Source organism: Ictidomys tridecemlineatus, chromosome 6, assembly GCF_052094955.1.
Source record: "Ictidomys tridecemlineatus isolate mIctTri1 chromosome 6, mIctTri1.hap1, whole genome shotgun sequence".
NCBI lineage: Eukaryota > Metazoa > Chordata > Mammalia > Rodentia > Sciuridae > Ictidomys > Ictidomys tridecemlineatus.
The window spans coordinates 98,186,319-98,207,393 of record NC_135482.1 but is presented as its reverse complement, the minus strand read 5'-3'; the positions used below and the strand labels follow the sequence as shown (position 1 = coordinate 98,207,393).

At 34.9% G+C, this 21,075-nt stretch overlaps 1 protein-coding gene and 1 pseudogene across 1 annotated transcript in view; both read right to left on the bottom strand.

Annotated features, from left to right (window-relative positions):
* Positions 1 to 21,075, bottom strand: part of LOC120888359 (uncharacterized) — a 57,646-nt gene that overhangs the window by 27,579 nt on the left and 8,992 nt on the right. The window lies entirely within an intron of this gene.
* Positions 10,494 to 11,104, bottom strand: LOC101957887 (SIN3-HDAC complex-associated factor pseudogene; annotated as a pseudogene).

The window sequence follows — 21,075 nt, the reverse complement described above, 5'->3', positions numbered from 1 at the left end:
TTTCATCTCATGCTCTCTCACTCACATGTTTTTTGCTAACAGTTTTTAAACCTCTTTTATAAAATCAAGGCCTCTTCCTGTTTGATTTTTGAGGCACTGCATATATTGAAATAAGAGTATTATTCCTATATCATTGATTCTTTTGAATAAAGTCTCTTTTTTTCTAAATCCAAATTTGTTTGTAGATGACAAACTATCCATCCATACCATAGTGTGGATCAATCTCAAATGCATTACTACAGACTCTACTGCAGGATTCTATTTATGCAACATTCTGGAAAAGCAAACAGAAAACAGACCAGCAGTTGGTAAGGGCTGGGAGCAGAGGAGGGGAATGTCTATAAAGGGGCCTGAGGGGATTGGGAGTGGGGTTTGGATCTTTACCTTGATTGTGACAGTGACTTCATGATTATATGTGTTTGTCAAAACTCAAAATCCATTCACCAAAAAATTTAGTTTTACTGAGTAAAAGTTATGTTTTTAGGAAAGTTCCTGATGAGTTCTGTTTCTCTATTACATTATACTCATTCTGCATGTATCTCCAAAGAAACCAGGGAGCCTCAGCTTAAACCATTCACAAGGACGAAGGTATATAGGATTAGCTGATTTTAAGCACAGTGTTATGTCATTTGGATTTTGGCTTGAAATAACAATCTCAAAATTCATTATTTTTAGTTCTATAGTGAAAGTTCTATAGTAAAAGTATTTTAATAACTCAGTACATCCTAATTTTTTATAATTTTTTCATTGTCATTAGAATAGTATAAAAATTTCCATTGAATTTCAGTAAAGCTCCAACTTGCCCCTCTGACTAGTCTTCTAAAATTCCCTCCTTGCTCTTCTTCTTTTCCTTATAATGTATCTTTTCTTCCTTTGTTTTACTCACTTTTTTGACATTTAAAAAAACTCAAGCATATACAAAAAGAAAACAATATAATAAGTGCCTATGTATCTATTACCATTTCAACAATTTTCAAAATTATCAACATATAAGCAATCTTGTTTCATATGCATTTCTATTTGCCCCATCATGCCCCCCACACACATAGTCCTCAAATTAATTTAAAGCAACTCATTTAAATTGGAAGGGATGGAGTTGATTATGACTGCTGGGTTTTGCATTGTGTTTAAATATTCTCTCCAACTCCAAGAATGTAATACTGGCTCTTAATTTTTTTTCTAGTTGGTCCCTGTATGATCCATTTTCTTTGGCTGTAATCTAAAGAGTTTAAAGTCTATTATTTTAAAATACAAAATGTCCATGATATTACACATATGTTCAAAGTTTTGCATTGTTTGTCTTCCTAGGCCTGACATTTCACATAAAATAATGTTTTCTAAGTTCCTCTATGTTGTCACCAATTACAGTATCTCATCCTTTTTGTTGGTGTATAGTAATCCATTGTGTATATGTCACATTTTCTTTAACAGTTCACCCCTTGATGTATGTTTAAGCTGATTCCATATCTGGGCTATTGTGAATAATGCTGCAATAACTTTGAAATGCTCAGGTCTCTTACCAGAGACTGGGGAGAGTAGTGGGAAGAAGACAGAAAATGTACAGTGTTACAGATAGGGGGAAGAACTGCTGGTGTTCAATGGCATAGCAGAGGGGATATAGTTAACAAAAACTCAGTATATGTCTCAATAGCTAGAAGAGAGAACTTTTAATATATTCATCACAAAGAACACAAAAGTGTAAAGTGATGGGTATGCTAATTGTGCTGACTTTATTATTACCAATGTATACAAGAATCAAACAACACAGTGTACCTTATAAGTGCATATAATTATTATGGATAAATCAAAAAACTAAGTGTCAAAAAGCTGGAGACTTTGAGGGTAATGCTCAAAAACAGGTACCTAAAATGTCTTCTACCAGATATTTCAAATATCCAATAGGACTCAACACTAGAACTTTCTTACATATTACTAACAGCTGGAAAGATACTTATTTATAAGTATTTATAATACTTGGCATTTATTCCATTTGAGGTTCATATTTGACATTGAATTTTTACTTTTAATTAATGCATAGTAATTGTACATACTTATTTTTCTTCTACCTTCCTTATACTGTGTACTTTTCCTTGCTTTCTCCAGTCCATGTGTGAATCTAAGGTCTTTCTTTAACATTTCCACTGAAGTCTCTGCAGCTGTCATCTTGGTGCTCAGACAGGGGAGGAGTTCTCTAGTGATCTCTTGGTGAAGATGGTTTGTGGGTGGAGCAGAGCTGATCACCTCCTGGCTGGGCAGGAAGCTGAAAAGCACTGTGAAACCTAAAACCCATCCTGGGAGGAACTTTGAAACCACTTATTCAAGCAAATTATCAGAGTGGTTTACTGACTGTCAAGTTTCTGGCCCTGAGAGAGGAACATTTCAAAATAGAGGAACTAGAGAACCAAATTCAGGGGAGCATAAACAAAATAAGTTAAATTGATGAATACTTTAAGATTTTAAAATGCTTTTTTAATGTTTCTAAAATCTTTTTTAAAATTTTTATTTACTTATTTATTTTAACTTCAGAGACCTCTCTCCTTCCAAGATGAAATAAAAAGAGCTAGTTTTAATCTTCCACTGGAATCAGCTTTTAGAGAAAGGATAAAATGTATCTAAATATCCTTTCAAGCTCAGGAATCATGCAACCAAGGAAGTGATCTTCAGACACAGGGGGTATAGGTAAGCCTCAGGTGTCCAAGTCACTCATCCTGACCTTTCTCTTGGTCCACACTCCTGCTACAGGCCTCTGCCCTCTGTGATGAGCCTGCCAGTCTCACCAGCACTCTGTGGTGGGGTTGCTTTCTGTTTCTATATCTTTGTGTTTTGTGTCTCTGTAATGTTAATGGATGAGACATGAAACTGGAAAACAGGGAGGCAAGACTTTGTAGGCTGGCCAAGGACACTTAACCTTCCTCTGTCTGCAGCTCCTGTTCCTAGATCTGCTGGACCCCTAAGTCTGTGATGAGGAATGGGGGGGACACACCTGTCCCAATTTGGGGGCAGAACCTGGGGAATCAGGGAAACCAAGCAGAGGCTTGGATCCAGGCCAGATTTCTGAACTGGGAGCAGCGAAAGATGTGTATGTGGAGCACAAGGGATTACATTTTAGACGGTGAAGCTATTCATTTAAAGGAGGAAAATTTATTTTAACTTAGGTTTTCAGAGGTTTCAGTCTGTGGTCACTTGCCCCCATGACTGTGGGCCTTTGATGAAGCCAGACTGCTGGTGAGCACAGGTACTCACCTTGAGACTGACAGAAAGAGAGAGCCACCAATGGTCATCTCTTCTGTGGTTTTACCCACTTCTTAATAGTATTAACTGATCACTGATAGCAAACAGATAGCGAAAGGGTTTAATATCCATTCCCCACATATAAGAATATGTGCTTATCTTATGCTTCTTATTTTCACTTCTTCCTTCCTCCTTCACATATTCTCTCACATATTTCTTCTTCTTTCAACTTGATTTGTGCAATTATATTTTGGCACTATAAAGACAGACATGAGTCAAGGGAAATTTTTGATGTAATAGCAAAATGAATATAAATTGAAGTTACCATATTGCAAACATATGATGTTGGTGAAAAATATGTAGGAATACACAGAGAGAAGGAATTATTTGCTTAAAATCCCATATTTGAATGAGCTAGTTATAGTGTAAACAGACTCATGGGTCAATGTCAAATGAGGTAGACCATGAGCAAGGTGAGATTTCCACATACTCCTTAAAGTCTCACTCTTCCATCTCCATTGTTCTATCGCACTCCTTCAATGAATCATTTTTCAATGATGTGAATAGGAAAAGAGCTGCTGGGACTACACTGTTCTTACATCTTCAGTGTTTTCAGAGAATGTGCCTATCTTCCCTTATTTGTGATTAGAAAACACTAGATCTCCCTCAGTTATGAAAAATTTCATATGTAAGTCTTTTATTGTGGCAAAAATGCAAAAAATAAAATTTACCATTTTAACCACTTTTCAGTGTATAGTATTGTTGAGTATATTGACACTGCTATGAAACAGATCTCCAGAACTCTTCCATATTGCAAAACTGAAACCATATACCTTTTAAAACATACCTCTTCACTCCACTGCAGCCAAACCCCCAGAAACTACTATGCTACTTTTTGTTTCTGAATTAAATTTCTCTAGATATTTCACAGAAGTAGGTTCATACAGTGTTTGACTTTTTTTAAAGTCACTTAGCATAATGTTCTCAAGGTTCATCCGTATTGGAACAAATGTCAAAATTTCCTTTCTTTTTAAGGCCAAATAATATTCCATTGTATGTTGATGTTACATTTTTTTCCATTCATCTACTGATGAACAATACTTGGGTTGCTCCATATTTCAGTGCTGCAATGAGCAAGGATATGAAACTATCTTTCTAAAACTTATTCTCTTTTTGCAGCTATAACAAAATATCCCAAGCTGGGTAATTTCTAAAGAACAGAAATTTATTTGTTAGAGTTCTGGAAGCTTGTAAGTCCAAGATCAGGGTGCCAGTATTTGGTGTCTTGTGAGAGCCTTTTGCTGCATCCTCACATGATGGAAGAGGTGAAAGGCATGAGGGATAAATGATGTGACCTCACATGGCAGAAGACAGAAGGGAAAAAAGGGCCTAAACTAATTTCAGCCCTTATATAAGGTACTGCCACTCATGAAGGCAAGATCCTTATTACTTAGTCAGTCTTCATGATTCAATACTACCATAACGGGATTACATTTCAATATGATTTTGGGGTAGGATATATTCAAACCATAACAGAGAGAACCTGCTTTCAGTTATTATTAGTATCTACCTAGGGGTGGTAATCCTGGCTCATATGGTAATGCTATTTTTAGGTTTTTTTTCTTTAACAGAAATTGGCTGAGTTTTTATAGATGAATTATAATTATACATAATAGTGTATAGAAACACATCTTATTTCTGCGTGTTGATTTTGTGTCCTGTTATTATGGTTTGGATGTGAGGTGTATCCCAAAGCTCATGTGTGAGATGATGCAAGAAGGTTTCGAGGAGAAATGACTGGGGTATGAGATCTTTAACCCAATCAGCAAATTAATCCCCTGGTGGGATTAACTGAATGGTAACTGAAGGCAGGTTGGGTGTGGCTGGAAGAGGTAGGTCTTTGGGAGGCGGGGCTTTAGAATATACATTATCTATCTGTCAAGTAGAGTCTCTCTCTCTCTCTCTCTCTCTCTCTCTCTCTCTCTCTCTCTCTCTCTCTCCCTCCCTCCCTCCCCCCTCCCTCCCTCCCTCCCTCCTTTCTGATGTGATGTCTTAAGCCACTTCTCTTCACCATACTCTACTGCCATGATGTTCTGCCTCACCTTGAGCCCCTAGAAATGAAGCTAGCTGTCTATGGATGGAGATCTCTGAAACCATGAACTCCCAAGTAAACTTTTCCTCCTGCAAAAAATTGTTCTTGTCACAGTGATATTGTTGAATTTCTTCCTGAGTTCTAACAAGTTTTTGTGTATGTGTATGTGAGTGAAATCTTTAGGGTTTTCTAGGTGTAAGATCATCTCTGGTGACAGAGACCATTTTACTTCTTCTTTTACAATGTTATGTCTTCTTGTCTCCTTGCCTAATTTCTCTGCATGGAACTTTCAGCACCAGGTTGAATAGATGGAGTGAGAGTAGGCATTCTTGCTTTGTTTCTGCTTTTAAAGGAAAAGCTGTCAATTTTACCATTAATATTAATTTTTGGCCTTTCATAAATGGTCTTTATTATGTTTATATGTGGTTATTTTCCTAGTTTGTTAAATGTTCGCATGAAAATAAGTTTAATCTTATCAAATAGTGTTTCTTCATCCATCAAGATAAATATGTGATTTTTGTTCTTCATTCTGTTGATGTCATGTATTACATTGAATTTCATGTGACAAAACATCTTTGCTTTCCAAGAATAAATCCCATTTTTCTCATGATGCATAACCCTTTATTAAGCTGCTGGTTTGGCTATGGTATAAGTGCTCCCTCAAATGTTGATATGTTGAAATTTAATACCCATTGCAAGAGGATTGGAACTTAATCCAACTATGATTTAGAAGTGGGCCATTGAGGGGATGAGTAAAATTAGACAAGTTCATCAGGGTGGAGGTTCCATGATTGTTAGTAGTGGCTTTATAAGAAGATAGAGGAGAACAGAAGAGACATACACAAACTCACTGCCTGCCTCTTGTCACATGATGCCCTGTTCCACCTGGATATTTTGTTACAAGACCATCATCCAATGCAACCTTCGAATCTCCAGAAGTAAAAGTCTCTTTGCTTTAATACTTATCCAGTCTCAGATATTTTGTTGTAGTAATAACAATGTAGTAGCATATCCATTTGTCATGCAACTTTCTTTCCTTGTGGTGTCTTTGCTTGAATTTGTATCATATAATGCTGACCTCTTAGTACTACTTGGGAATATTCCTTCCTCTTCAATTTTTTTTTTTTGGAAAATTTCAGGATGATTGGTGTTAATTTTTTCATAAAAGTTTGGTTGATTTCTCCAGTGAAGCCATTTGGTCTAGTACTTTTCCCTTTGTGGGAATTTTTCTTTATCGATTCAGTCTTCACACTAGTAATTTGTCTATTTATATAGTCTATTTCTCCATGTTCCATTCTTGGTAGTTTGTTTGTTTCTAGGAATTTTTTCTTCTCATCTAACTTATCCAGTGTTTGTCACACAATTGTTTATATAATCCTTTATATTTCTGTGATATTTGTTCTAATGTCCTTTTCTTTGTTTCTGTTTGCAGTTGTTTGAATCTTCTCTTTTTCTCTTAGTTAATCAGGCTGTAGATAAAGGTTTAAAGCTTTTGTAGATTTGTTTAAAAACAGTCTCAAGATTGTTGATTTTTTCCTACTATTTTTATTTTCTATTTTGTTTATCTCCTTATTAATCTTTATTATTTCCCCTGCTCCCTTCTCCTACAATTGGGTTTAGTTTGTTTTTATTTTCTAGTTTCTTGAGTTATATATAAGTAGGTCGGTATTCAAGATATTTCTTCTTTTCTTTGAATCTGTCCCTTTACAGCTATGAACATCTATTTTAACACTGCTTTTACTGAAAACAAGTTTGGTATATTGGGTTTTGATTTCATTTGTCTCAAGTTATTTCCTAATTGACACTGTGACTTATTCTTTCATCCTTTGAATTCTTAAGGATGAATTATATTTTTAAATACTTTTATTAGTTTTTAATGGATGTTTACTTTTTATTTACCTTTTCATATGTGGTGCTGAGAATTGAACCCTCTGCCTCACCACTGAGCTACAACCCCAGCTCCAAGAGGGAATTATTCAAATTCTACAAATTTGTGGAATTTCTACTTTTTCTTAAGCTATGGATTATCAATTTACTTCACTATGACTGGAAAAGACAATTTGTATCATTTCAATGTTTTTTAATATTTATTTTTTTAGTTGTTGTTGGACACAATACATATATTTTATGTTTTATTTATTCTTATGTGGTGTTGAGGATTGAACCCGGGACCTCGCACATGCTAGGCAAGTTCTGAACTGCTGAACAACAATCCCAGCCCTCATTTGAATGTTTTTAAACTTGTTAATGTTCTTTCATGGCTTCATATGTGCTTAATCCTGCAGAATGTTCCAGGCGCACTAGGAAAGAATGTATATTCTGGTGGTGGTGGTGGTTGGAGTATTCTGAACCTGTTTGATAGGTCCAGTTGGATCCTAATGTTCTTCTAGTCCTTATTTCCTTATTGATCTTCTATCTGGTTCTTTTGTCAAGTATTGAATATGGGGTATTAGGATTTCCTTCTAGTATTGTATCTATTTCTCTTTTTAATTCTTTTAAAATTAGCTTCATATATTCAGGAACTCATAGCGTTGGTACCTAAGTATTCATAATTGACATTAATCTTAAGAAATTAGCCTTATTTTCCTTATCAAATGTCCTTATTTGTCTTTTGTAATGGTTTTTATTTAGGTCATTTGCCTGATATTAGTACACCAATCTTGCTCTCATTTTGTTACAATTTACATAGAAAATTTTTAAATATTCAATGTATTCTTAGGTCTAAAGTAAATCTTTTTGCATATAATTGGATCTTGCTTTTTTTATCCATTCAGCAAGCCTATGTCCTATGATTGGGAAGTTTAATTAATTTATATTTAAAGTTATTGCTCATGGAAAAGGACCTGTTCTGACATTTTGTTTGTTTCATGTAGGGTTGTAGCTTTTTTTCTCACTCATTTATTCTTTTGTAAAAATTTTCTAATAAGACTAAATTTATTCAATAACATAGTAAACATTTTGATTATAAATATCCAACAGTATAAAAAGTACAAAACAGATCTGTAGATTTCTAATATATTAATACAAAGTGCATGACTATATACAGTACATCCTACAGGCAAAGAAAGGTGGAAGGGGAAAAAGAAGACTGTGGTTGAGGTCTAGTAATAAATAAATAAATACAGAAGTAGAGATGATCCATATTATAGATGATCCATATATAATACTGCAGCCAAAATGTACAAAAAATATTTCAAAATAACTCAGGAGAATGATAATGGCTGGACTCTTGTAATACACCTCAAAGGCTATGGGAGAGCCGACCCAACTCACTGTCTAGTCTGTGCATACGGTGGCTTGTAGCATGTAGGTATTTTTTCAAAAGGAAGAAATATGAAATGAGTTTAGATTAAGAACTATAAAACTATAGGGTACCCATAAAAAGTGGCTCACTCCTTATTGTGATGCTATCCAATTTTTATAATCCAGTTTTTAAAATAAGCACTGAGTCATGTTATTACAAGGCAGGCACATATTCCTCCCTCATGTATGGAAAGTTTGAACTGGTGCTATTTTTTTCCTGAACTTTTAGAAAAGAAGCAATAAGAATACTTTGGTTTGGGTTCAATGAGAGGCTTTTAATAAGGATTTTAGAATTAAAAGCTCCAGATTCAGCATATCTCAATGTTCAGAAAGCCTGACTAAAAGAAGCCAAACCAACACTAACCCTCAGCATGAATACACCTTTCTTCTTAGTAAATTTTACTTTAAATAGTGAAAAAAAAAAAAAAACCAAACCTCAACAGGTTAAAACAAGTGAAACACCTACTCTGTACAGATAGAACCTTCACAAATGTCAACTGAAGTAATCCAGAGCTAAAACTGAATTGTGAAGGTTTCAATGAAGTCACCAGTCATGTAACACAAATAAAGTCAATTATTTACACACTCGGGCAAGCCTCCAAGCAACGTGCCCAAAAAGCACTAACTTTTGTTTGGTGCCACCCTGAAGACTTGTACATAGTTTAACATTTTTAAGAGTGTGTTTTCCACGGTGTGGTAATGCTTTGGTACTATTCATATAAGATCTCATCTATCCCACCTACTCACCTCTTCTCCAAGAGGAGATTTGATTCTGCTTGAGTAGTTTCACATAAATTAAAATCTTTAACAAATATTAATATGAAGGAAGGTGACAGAGGATGCAACACATACAGTCATGCTTCTCTCTATATAATTAGAAATTATTTCCTCCATCAAGGTATTTGCACCAAAAAGCTCAGTCTGTCCTGCTTAATCATCAGTAGTACAAGTTTAATTCATCAGAAAGTTGGAGAGACTCAATTATTTCAAAATTATTAACAACTACTTCTAGGGGCAAAACATGTTATTGAGTTATGACAAATCTACTAACATGAGGGAAAAAAAGTGTAGCCAGCCATCTTTAAAAAATGCCCCAACCACTGCTTCTCAATATAGAAATACTGAGCATCTTAAATATTATGTACACTTCTTTTTTCTTTTAGTAGCTAGACACTGGCTTCAAAGTTTGTGGGACTGAAGGAAAAAATAACCCATTCAAAGCTATTCTAGAAAATTGTCTTTTGGAAGAATAGCAGGTATCCAAGTTCAAAATAGTAAGGTCAGTTTGTTGCTTTGTGGTCTTTTCAAAATTTAAATCATTTTTGTTCCCCTTCTACATAAACCTCGGTCACCACTCCTGACTGGAGATGAACAGAGGCTCAGGCCTCCTCCTAGTATCTCTGCAGTTGGTGCATAGGAGAGGTGCATGAATGAGATGCCAATTGTCACAAGTTTCTCTGCTATTTTCTTTGTAATCTCTTCTTGATTTTTATGATAGGCTGGTGTTGTAACTTCTCAACCAGTCTTTAGACTTCTCACAGAGGTCTTCTTGTCTATATAGTGCCAATGCAGTGTCTCTGGGGGAAGAAGGTCTTCTAACTTCTTAGTGTGCCATCTTCTGATGTCCTTCCTTTATTGTGTATTTTACAGCTTGACATTCATTCCTATGAAATACTCAGCATCTTAAATATTATGTACACTTTTTTTTTTCTTTTAGTAGCTAGACACTGGCTTCAAAGTTTGTGGGACTGGAGGAAAAACTAACCCATTCAAAACTATTCTAGAAAATTGTCTTTTGGCAGAATAGCAGGTATCCAAGTTAAAAATAGTAAGGTCAGTTTGTGGTCTTTTCAAAATTTAAATCTTCTTATTTGCTGCAGCAAGGCTTGAATAGATGTGTGTCAATGAAGACTTCTCCAAAACGGCCTTTATAGATAATCCCACAACAAATTTTCTGTCTTTTCTAGTAAGTAAGATCTAAAAAGAAAAAAGAAAAACCCAAACTGGTGTTCTATTAGAGCCAGAAGCCATTTCTGTATCTGAGCCGTCATCTCACTGGTTACTATAACAAGGAGATTGAGCTGGGGAGGCACTTGAGGTGGTACTGTGAGCATCAGAATTGTGACGTTTAAATTCCTTCTGCAGTTTACTGATCTAGTTGCTTTTTATCCTGTTTCCAGATAGAGTTTTTACTTTCCTTGGTTTCAAAGTAGTCTTTAGACTAGGTCCTGCCCTTACCTCTACCACATGATTCCAGTTTTTTTTTTTTGAACCTGCTCATAACTTCTTCCATCTTTTCACAAGCAGAGCACAGGCATTACAGATGTCTACTGAATGGGTCTCATGCAACCCAAAACAGCTCTGGAAGTCCTTTTCATAACGTTTACTATCAGTGAATTGAGAACTGGAGGAATTAGCTCTGCAAATACAGCAACCTTCTATACTTTGGTACATCTTTGGCTTGTGAAAACCAAACATCTTTTTTTTCTGGACAAAAGCCTTCCCCAAACTGCGGATCCACGTGCAATAGCGTCCCCGAGATGCGGAGTGCACCCCAGGCCAACCCCCTCCAAGGATCCCTCCTTAACTGCCTTGTCTGTCATTTATTCTTTTACTGATATGTTTTATTGATTTTTTTGTAGTTATAATCTTGAATTCTCTTTTTATTTCCTGTTGTTTATTCTACAGATAATTTGTGATTATGGTAGCAATTATTTAAATCATCCTAAAGATATAATATTCTGTTTTAAACTGGTAACAATTTAATCACATACAAACACAGTGCAACTTTGCAGATCCACCACTCCAATACTTCATGTTATTGAAATTGCAAATTCTTTTATGTTATACAGCATAAAATTATACTTCTACAACAGTCACTAATATGGCATTATGTAAAAACGTGGATGTGTAACCGATGTGATTCTGCAATCTGTATTTGGGGTAAAAATGGGAGTTCATAACCCACTTGAATCAAATGTATGAAATATAATATGTCAAGAGCGTTGTAATGTTTTGAACAACCAAAAAATATATATACTTCTTGTATAGTTTTCTCATTTAAAACTTCTATACCATGATGATAATTGCATGGGTTATGATATTTGCTCATATTTATATTTTAATGGCTTTGTTTTGCTGCTTATTATTGTTTTGACTCCAAAGAAAACTTTATCATTACTTTTGAAGCAGGTCTAGTAATAATGAACTCTCTTTGATTTTGTGTATTTGAAAAAGCCTTAATTTCTTCTGTATATTGAGGAGTAGTTTGCTGAATACAGTATTCTTGTTTGATATTAATTTGTTTTTCAGCACTTTGGATATATCATCAGTATTGGTTCATTTTTTGGTTTCTATGGTGAAAAAACTGAGGTTGAGGACAAATAAAGAAAAGAGGTTTTCTTATCCCACTGTTTAGGAGGCTGAAAGTCCAAGTTCAGGTGCTCCCATCAGTTTAGTCTCTGGTGAAGACCTTATGATGTACAGCATCACACTGTCTAGAGCATGAAGGTTTGTGTGTGTGTGTGTGTGGGGGACACAAGCCAGCACTATGGATTTGAGGCCTATTTTTCTTTTCAATGAGAGGAAGAAGCCCCCATATGAGGTTGTTCCCCCTAGTTTCTCTGCAGTATGGTGCATAGGAGAGATGCATAAATGAGATGCCAATTGTCACAAGTTTATCTGCTATTTTCTTTGTAATCTCTTCTTGATTTTTATGATAGGCTGGTGTTGTAACTTCTCAACCAGGCTTTAGACTTCTCACAGAGGTCTTCTTGTCTATATAGTGCCAATGCAGTGTCTCTGGGGGAAGAAGGTCTTCTAACTTCTTAGTGTGCCATCTTCTGATGTCCTCCCTTTCTTGTGTATTTTACAGCTTGAAGTTCATTCTCTTGGCTCATAATTATCATTTGCTGGCTTTGTATTTTTACATTCTTGCTCAAAATTATTTCTTTACTCCTCTTATTTTTGTGGCCAACTACTGGCCTCTTTTAAACTTTTTTCACATCAAGAATGATATTGTTTATATTTAAGCTCCACATTTCTATATATGCCAACTCCTGCAGTTAACTTGGCCAGGTTCAGTATCAAAATAGGTTACCTGGGCAGAAACTGGTCTTTATTATTCCTTGAGATACTTGACTTTACTTTATTTCATTGCATTAGAAAGCCAAGGATTACTTGTGATAGTTACCATTTGAATTCTTTAGCTTTGATCACATTATGTGTGTATAATCCCTCCTTATATTTTATAGTGATAAGATCAAAATATTCTTAAATTCTGATATATTTTACAATAAAATCATCATTTATGCAATTAGGAGCTCAAATGAATTTAACACAGGCTAGATAAATTCTCCAGGTATGAATTCTCAGGAGGGGTTTATTTTTAGGTGTGATCTATAATATGTTTGATGCTACATATGGATGAGTGAATTGGTTAATATTCCTAATTAGCTTACATTTTTGGAGCTTAGAGGTGTTTGAAAACATCTGTCTGAATCTTCTGTTGAAGAACATTTTACTTTACATCAGTTATTCTTAATATGTCCTTTGTAAATGCCTACAAGACACAGTCATGCTTCAGAACCATAAGTTGAACTTCAGTGCCCCACATGCATTATTTTAGTCTCCCAACTAGACCCCCAGATTTCCAGTCACTCTATTGATTTTTCTAATATATCCTTGATTTTTCTCTTGACACTTAATTGCTTCTTTAAGTGACCCATAAACAAGCTGAAATACTTAGAGTGATTTTTAGCATTCTCCACCTCAGTATAACAGTATACTGGGCTTATTTGTGTTTGTTTTAAAACAAATATGATTAGTTGGAAGTTGAAAGGTGATTTCTTTTTGTAAACTACATTTTTAGTTGTAGATGGACATAACACCTTTAGTTTATTTGTTTTTGTTTTTAATGTGGTGTCAGGTATCAAACCCAGTGCTTCATGCATGGTCGGTGGGCCCTCTATCACTAAGCCACAGCCCGGGCCCCTGGCAGGTGATTCTTACATATCCTGAAGCTTGACAATTGTCCTATAAATACATAGAATTATTCTATATATTTGACCACATTTTAGTCAGCTTTGTGTCACTGTGGCCAACAGACCTAAATAGAAAAATTTAGAGAAACAAAAATTCATGTTGGTTCTTGGTCTCAGTGGTTCAGTCCATGATTGGCTCCCTTCATAGTTCTAGGTCCAAAGTGAAGCAGAAGAATGTGGCAGAGAAAAGCTACTTAGTTCATGACAGCCAAAAAGGGTGTGGGGGGGAGAGAGAAAGAGAGAGAGAGAGAGAGAGAGAGAGAGAGAGAGAGAGAGAGAGAGAGAGCGCAAGCTCTACTCATCAGGGACAAAAGGAGCACCCCTGGTGACCTTCTTCCTCCAGTCACACCCTGTCTGCCCACTGCCACCCATTTATTCCATTCAAGTGGATTTATATACTGATTAGGTTATAGATTTATAAACTGATCAGTTATCCAGTGAAAATTCTTCATTGTCTCACAATGAGCTCTTAGGGGACACCTCATATTCAAACCTTACCCAGTACATTGTGCCATAAAAATCTTAAAAATTCGGATGAGGTATATAGCAGAACTATTGTGCTATCATAAGTAAAATGACTGCTCATTATCGAGTAATAAGATAGTTGAAAAGCATTTCAATTGATTCATTAAAAAGTGGATTGTGAGACACACATTTCATAATGATCCATAATGATTTTTAGAGAACAGCTGTGTACTCCACGACTGACAAAATAAACATTTTCAGCTGTGAATGGATCCTTCCTATAAAGGGGTTCAAGGCCTGAAGACTGCTTTCACTGTCAGGTAATTTTGTGGACATAGTATAATTCTGTTCTAATCACAGTAAATGACTGTGGGGAAATACTTGAGTGTCCTCTTCTTTTTCATTTTTAATGTAAGAAAGTCAGATTTGCTGGCATTTAAGTTCCTGCTCTAAGGATCTAGACCTGGAAATCCTTGATATAGTTGAAAAATGCCACAGTCTCAAGTCCTCCACTTTCTCTAATTCTGAGAGATTTCAAATACTTATCCTCATGTGGAGATTTATTATATCCATGTGTGCCTTTAGAACTAAGTTAAGAGTATTCTGTTGATCTTCTTTTCATTCTTTTTCTGTTGTATTATTAATAATTCTTTCCCAAATTTGTAACCTCACTTTTTTGTATGTCACAATTTTCTTTGTGGCACAAATATTTTAGAAATACCATCTTCAGTTCAATTCAAATAGTATTAGGGACTTTTTTGGTATGAATCAATGAACTTTGTATTAGGCATTATTTATCTTAATTGCTTAGTATTTGGAGAATATCCTTATGTTTGAACCTTACATAAGTGCCTCATTTGCTTCACCCTGGGCTTGGCCCCTAAAAGAGTGGAACAAGAACAAATAAGCCTTGACAGAATTTTGTTATAGAACAGACCAATTAATTAAAAAGATAGATAACACATGTGTAAGTAAAGTGGACACCAGTAAATGGATTAGCTCAATACTTTATGGAGAAAACCCTCAAAGAGAATTGTGGGGGGTGGGGACATAATAGAGACAGCAAAGCATTCAGATAGGGCATTTCCTTTTCCTGAACTTGCCTCATAGAACTTCAAACTTGCCCTTATACACAAATTTGTTCCATATTCCCCAGTCTGCAATGGACAGACAGGTGGTATATGCTGATTAAAGCTTATCCAGGGGCCAAGGCCCTGAAAGTTCTTTATCTCTGTCTCTTCCCTAAGGTAAGTGGTTTTATGTCTCCTTTTGGCTTTTACATAATCAGAGTTAGATTTTCCTTTTAAGTTCATGGTTTTAAGTTATTTCTGGAAATAAAATTGTTGTTATAAAATATAAGTCATTCTATGTTACTGTTAGGTGTAGTATAGTTTGCTTGAAGATAATGATTTTGGACAAAAAGGTGTGTAAATTTTTCTTTTATCAAGGTATTCAGCATGAAATATGATCATGTGGTTTACTGAGTCTGAGATGAATTACCCTAAAACATAATATTTTACATAAAAGAACAAAGAAAAATTTTGAGAGATATTGCAAGCATGCTGTAATAACAACTTAGATTACTCTAAATCTCTCTATAAAATAATAATCCTACAATTGAATTGCAGTGCAGTTGCATCTACAGCTTTCTGTCAGTATACAAAGTTCAGATTTAGTCATTAACACCCTCTTCCTTCCAAAGAGAAGGGAGATAGTCATATTCAAGATCAAAGACTTGAATTATAATTACAACCCAATAGTTTCTAACTTGAAAAGTATAACAACTTAAATGGTCACAAGATACTGGAGCATATTAGTAACAAGCTTGTTTAAATTTTGTTGACATTGGCACACTTCTTTATGTCAGGGGATTTAGTAATCTTAGTGAAAGAAATAGAAAGGCTGAGGAGATATAATATATGATGGCCTGACCTGGGGACACATGAGGAGGCTAGAAACTGAAGCAGAAAATGTGTATAAAATTGCCCTGATGTAGTATTACCTTCTGCAGTCTACAGAAGATAATACTCCATCATGGCAATTTTATACACATTTTATACAACTTGGACATTAATAACACTACAATTGATTTCCAAGTTGATATTCATTTCATATTGTGACAGTCATATGAATCAGAACTTTTAGTAATTCTTGTTATAAGTTTGAAACTATTAAATTATCAAAGTCATGAAGAAAAAAGTCTTACAGTCATCCAACAAGTTGCACTATAATCTATACATGGAATAAGAGGAAATTAGAAGATTTTGATAACTACAGGGAGAATTTGAGTGAGCCAGTCATTATTCTGATGGGACAAAACAAATCTCTGTTTTCCTCTGTTCAGGCATGGGAAAAGTGGATTGGTGAGCTTGTTTAAAGGGGAATCAGAAAATGAACTGAACATAGAGAAATGTTTTGAGGCTTTGTCCACACATTACCTTCTGTAATCTTAGAAAATTTGTCTACTCCAATTACAATTGTTATCATACAAAATATCACCCTGAATATAAATCTGAAAAAAATACTAGAATAAAACAGAGCAAACGGTGTGACTATAGAATACTGAAATGATAGTGTGAAGATTTTTCTATTATGGACTCTTTGTCTAAACTGTTCATGTTGTGGCAAATGTGTAACACAGAGATGAGGTGGATCAAGGCAGTCAAAGAAACCAGCAAGGGAGAGGTGAGCAATGACCTGTTTCACTTGTGGCCAAATGGCCAAAAAGGCTTTATGTATCAGGAAAAAAAGAAAGGTAAAAGTTATGGAAACTGCCTCTAGAGGTTATTTATTCATCCAAAAAGAAGCATCTGCACATGCCAAGAATGCTCTAAACACTAAGGACAGGAAAGAAAACAAGATAGAGAATTTTTTTGCTGCATACCATTTCTATTACCCTGGAGGTATGCAAACAATTATCAAAAGCCAAAATCTGTGTAGAAGACTTGATAATACCATCAAGTGCTAGTGAGAAAAAAAGTTTCAAGAGCAAATTAGTATTTAGGTGTTTGAGATGATGTCACAGAAAACACAAAAATTATTAACAACCTGCACTAGAAGATGATATGGAAGTCAAGACCTGAGGAAAGTGAGGGACAAAACCATGCTCTGGGACAAAATCCTTCCAAGAAGTTGGATGAGCAAATGCAGAAACCTTGGAATGAGAACACACATGTTCATCAAGTAGGAGGAATATGCAGGCAGCATGTATGAGCAGATGGAGACAAAATCAGGTAATGCTGACCCAGATTGAAGAGGGATTTTCAAACCATTTTATATACTCGTGTCTGCTTGATGGAAATCTATTTAAAGGCTTAGAACAATGGATATGATATAATATACTGCTTATACCAAATACTAATTAGTCCTAAGCAGGTACCTCCAGGTAACTAAAGTTCACCTGGCCTCTTCCAGTGCTCAGCTGTAACTCCATAATCTCAGCAGAAACTCTTACACCAGAGTAGGCACAAGACACTCCACTTGATTCCTTAAATTTTAGCATGAATGAATAACACATTTTAAAATTCACTTAAATTGCCTTAAAATTTTTTTAGACAAAACAAAAACTACTGTTGATTGAATAGTTACCATGTCCCTGACTGTAGACTTAGAATTTTAGAATTATTTTATATAAATTTCTACAAAATCTTATGAAGTAGGTATTATCCACATTTTATAAGTGAGAAAAGTTGTGGTGTATGAAGACTGTCTCAAATCTCAGGTCTGCTAGATTTTGGGAAAAAACCCTAACAACTCTGTTCTTAATCAATGCTAGACTAAGGTGATAAGCATTAATGTAATGACTGTATGAAATGTTCTTCTTTTGCAAACAAATTTGAAGTTCCAAGGAGAGATGAGTAAGGAAGAAAAAAGACAGAAGCGTAAAATAATGTACATATAGAAAACTAGAAGGAAATCCATCCTAATGCTATTTTAGGCTTATTCACTGGGTTGGATCACTCTGGGTCACAATAGCTTTTATTATTATTAGAAATTCTAGACCAATACTGCCCCTGGGGCCTTGGAGTCTCCAATCCCCACCTCCACTTATTCAACAGGTGCCAAATAGTGCCAGATGATAACTTACATTCCACATTTTTTAGTCTAATGTAATGTTTCCTTCCATAGCATTCCTTTCTCATATTTTACTCTATAGCCATTCCTCAGCATCCACAGAGGACTGGTTTGAGAATCCCTGTATATACCAAAATCTGTGGATGCTCAAATCACATTTAAAATATTGTATTATTTGCCTACACCTTATGTGCATACTCTTGCATACTTAAGTAATATCCAGATTACTTAACAGTAACTAAGAGAATTTAAACACTATTTAAATAGTTGCTAAGGTGCATTGTTCAGGGAATAATGACAAGGAAAAAATACATATATATTTTCAGGACAGGTACAATATGTTTTGCCTGTGAATATTTTTGATCTGCAGTTATTTTAATGTGCAGATATGAAACCCAAGGATAAGGGGGTTGATTGTTCTAAATTCTGTTTCTTTGAGAGCAGTTTAAAAAAGCTAACTCATGTGTATGAATGTCATAATTTTAATGGGAGAGACCATTAGTGTTTGTGTGCAATCTGAGTTATACAACTCAATTTCTCCCAGTGGCAGTATTGAAAAAAAAAAGTAGAACTTGCCATATAGGTCTTTTTGGAATATGTAATGTAATGAGAAAAAAAGATATTATACATATTGGATATTGAAATTTTTTTAACATTTAAATCAAAACAGGTAATCATCTACACTAAGAAATATTAGAAAAATAGAAAATATATATGTTGACAGCTACAGATAAATTAGAAAACCTTTACTTCTAATGGTCTTGGCCTCAATAATAATTTTAAAAAAACAATATATAAAGGAATGTATGAAATACATTATAAATCAAAATGAGGAGATCTTACAATTAAATCACATAAAGGAGGTATTTAAGCATGAGTTTGAGCAGAATAGCTAAGAGATAAACTATCAGAATTATTTCCTGCTAACTTGATTTACTTTGGGGAGCTATATCCCAGTGTTTCTCTATATTTTTATTTTTGAATAAGTTCCTCTTCATTGTTTTTCCCTATGAAATCCCTGTTTTAACATTGTCTTGAAGCAAAATAAATTGACATTAGATTAATTTATAATCATATTTCATAAATTAATTAACATAATTTCAATGTATGACAAACATGAGATATTATATAATTATTGACATGATTACTTAGAAAAACAAAGATGTCTGATATTTTGTTTAGACTATGCAATATTTTAGGCATAAGTACATGTTACATTTAACAACTGCAGTCTCTCCTTATCTCTAGATTTGCTTTTTGCAGTTTCAGTTTCCTGTGGTCGACATTGGTCTGAAAATGTTAAAATAGAAAATTCCAGACATAAACAATTCATGTTTTCAACTGCATGCTATTATCAGTAGCAGGATGAAATCTTATACCATCTTTCCTCTGGAAATGAATCACACCTTTGTGACCCGCCTGTTAGTCACCAATTTGAATTTGGTGTTTAAATTACCCTTATCTGAATTGTGGCCCCCAGATGCAAAAGTAGTGGTGTGGACAATTCAGTTGTACTGAAGACAAGCCATAAAGAGCTTCCTATAAATGGTATTGTGAAAGTCCTCTAATTAAGGCAAGAACAAATATCATGTGCTGAGGTTGCTGACATGTGTAATAACAAGTCTTCTACCCATGAAATTGTGAAGAAGGAAAAAGAAATTCAGCTGGTTTTGCTTTCTCATTTTAAACAGCAAAAGTTACAGCCATAATGTGTGGTGAGTGCTTGGTAAATATGGAAAAGTGTGTGTGTGTGTGTGTGTGTGTGTGTGTGTGTGTGTGTGTATAAAAGACAGTGAATAGAGAACTTGTTGCTGTTCATAGTTTCAGACATCTTTGAAGGGGCTTAAAACATCCCCTCAGTAAGGGAGAACTACTGGAGTTGAAATACTGAAAACAATGTCGTCACTAAACAAAACATTCTTCCTTGAATGCCATACATTTTACACAATTTGGAGATGACTATTTCAGAACAGTAAAGCAGAATGGAATTATTGTATATCACTGTTAGGGTCTGTAAACAAGTCAAGATGGCGTCTGGCATTTTGCGAGGGGGCGTGGTTAGTGAAGTAACCCCAGAGAGCCATTAAGTGTGGAGATTCCTTATTGGTTGACTGCTGTATCTAATTTATGTTAATTAAGATAAGCTGTGTGGAATGTATATATATCCTTCTTGTCCTACAATAAATGGCTCCCACTCCTGCTGTATCAACCTTCACAAGTTCCTCGTCACCCCCTGGTTATTTTGCTGCAGCTGGACTGCTGCATATCACCAGCACCTAACATAGTACTTGGCACTAAATGGAGCCTCAAAAATACATTTTGAGTGCTGGGGTTGTGGCTCAGCAGTAGAGTGCTCACCTAGCACAAGCAAGACCCTGGGTTCAATCCTCTGCACCACATAAAAACTACAGATATTGTGTTCAACTACAGCTAAAAGATAAATGTATATTTAAAAAACACATTTTTAATAAATGAATGTTCTCTTTAGAATTCTTTGACTTATTGTCTACAATAGCATATGCAATTTATTTTTGTATAGCAATTGGGAATTTTCAAAGTGCCCTCACATAGATCGCATTTGATTCTTATACTAATCCTTTTTATAGAAAATATGTGCAAGTATTCCTGTTTTATCAATGAACAAACTCTCGGTTGAATCTAAGAATCTATCCTGTGTAATGCTACTTTGAAGATGGTTGATAGAGTTTCTTTCCTGCCCCAAATCCTCAAACTGTATCTCATGGTTTATATGTTGGATTATACAAAGCACCACCTTTGATTTTTGTGCCAGACATCCTCAACCTAATTTACCAAGTTTTTTGTTTGCTTCTTTATTTGTTTTAATTCCCAGATGTCTCTCAGGGTCCA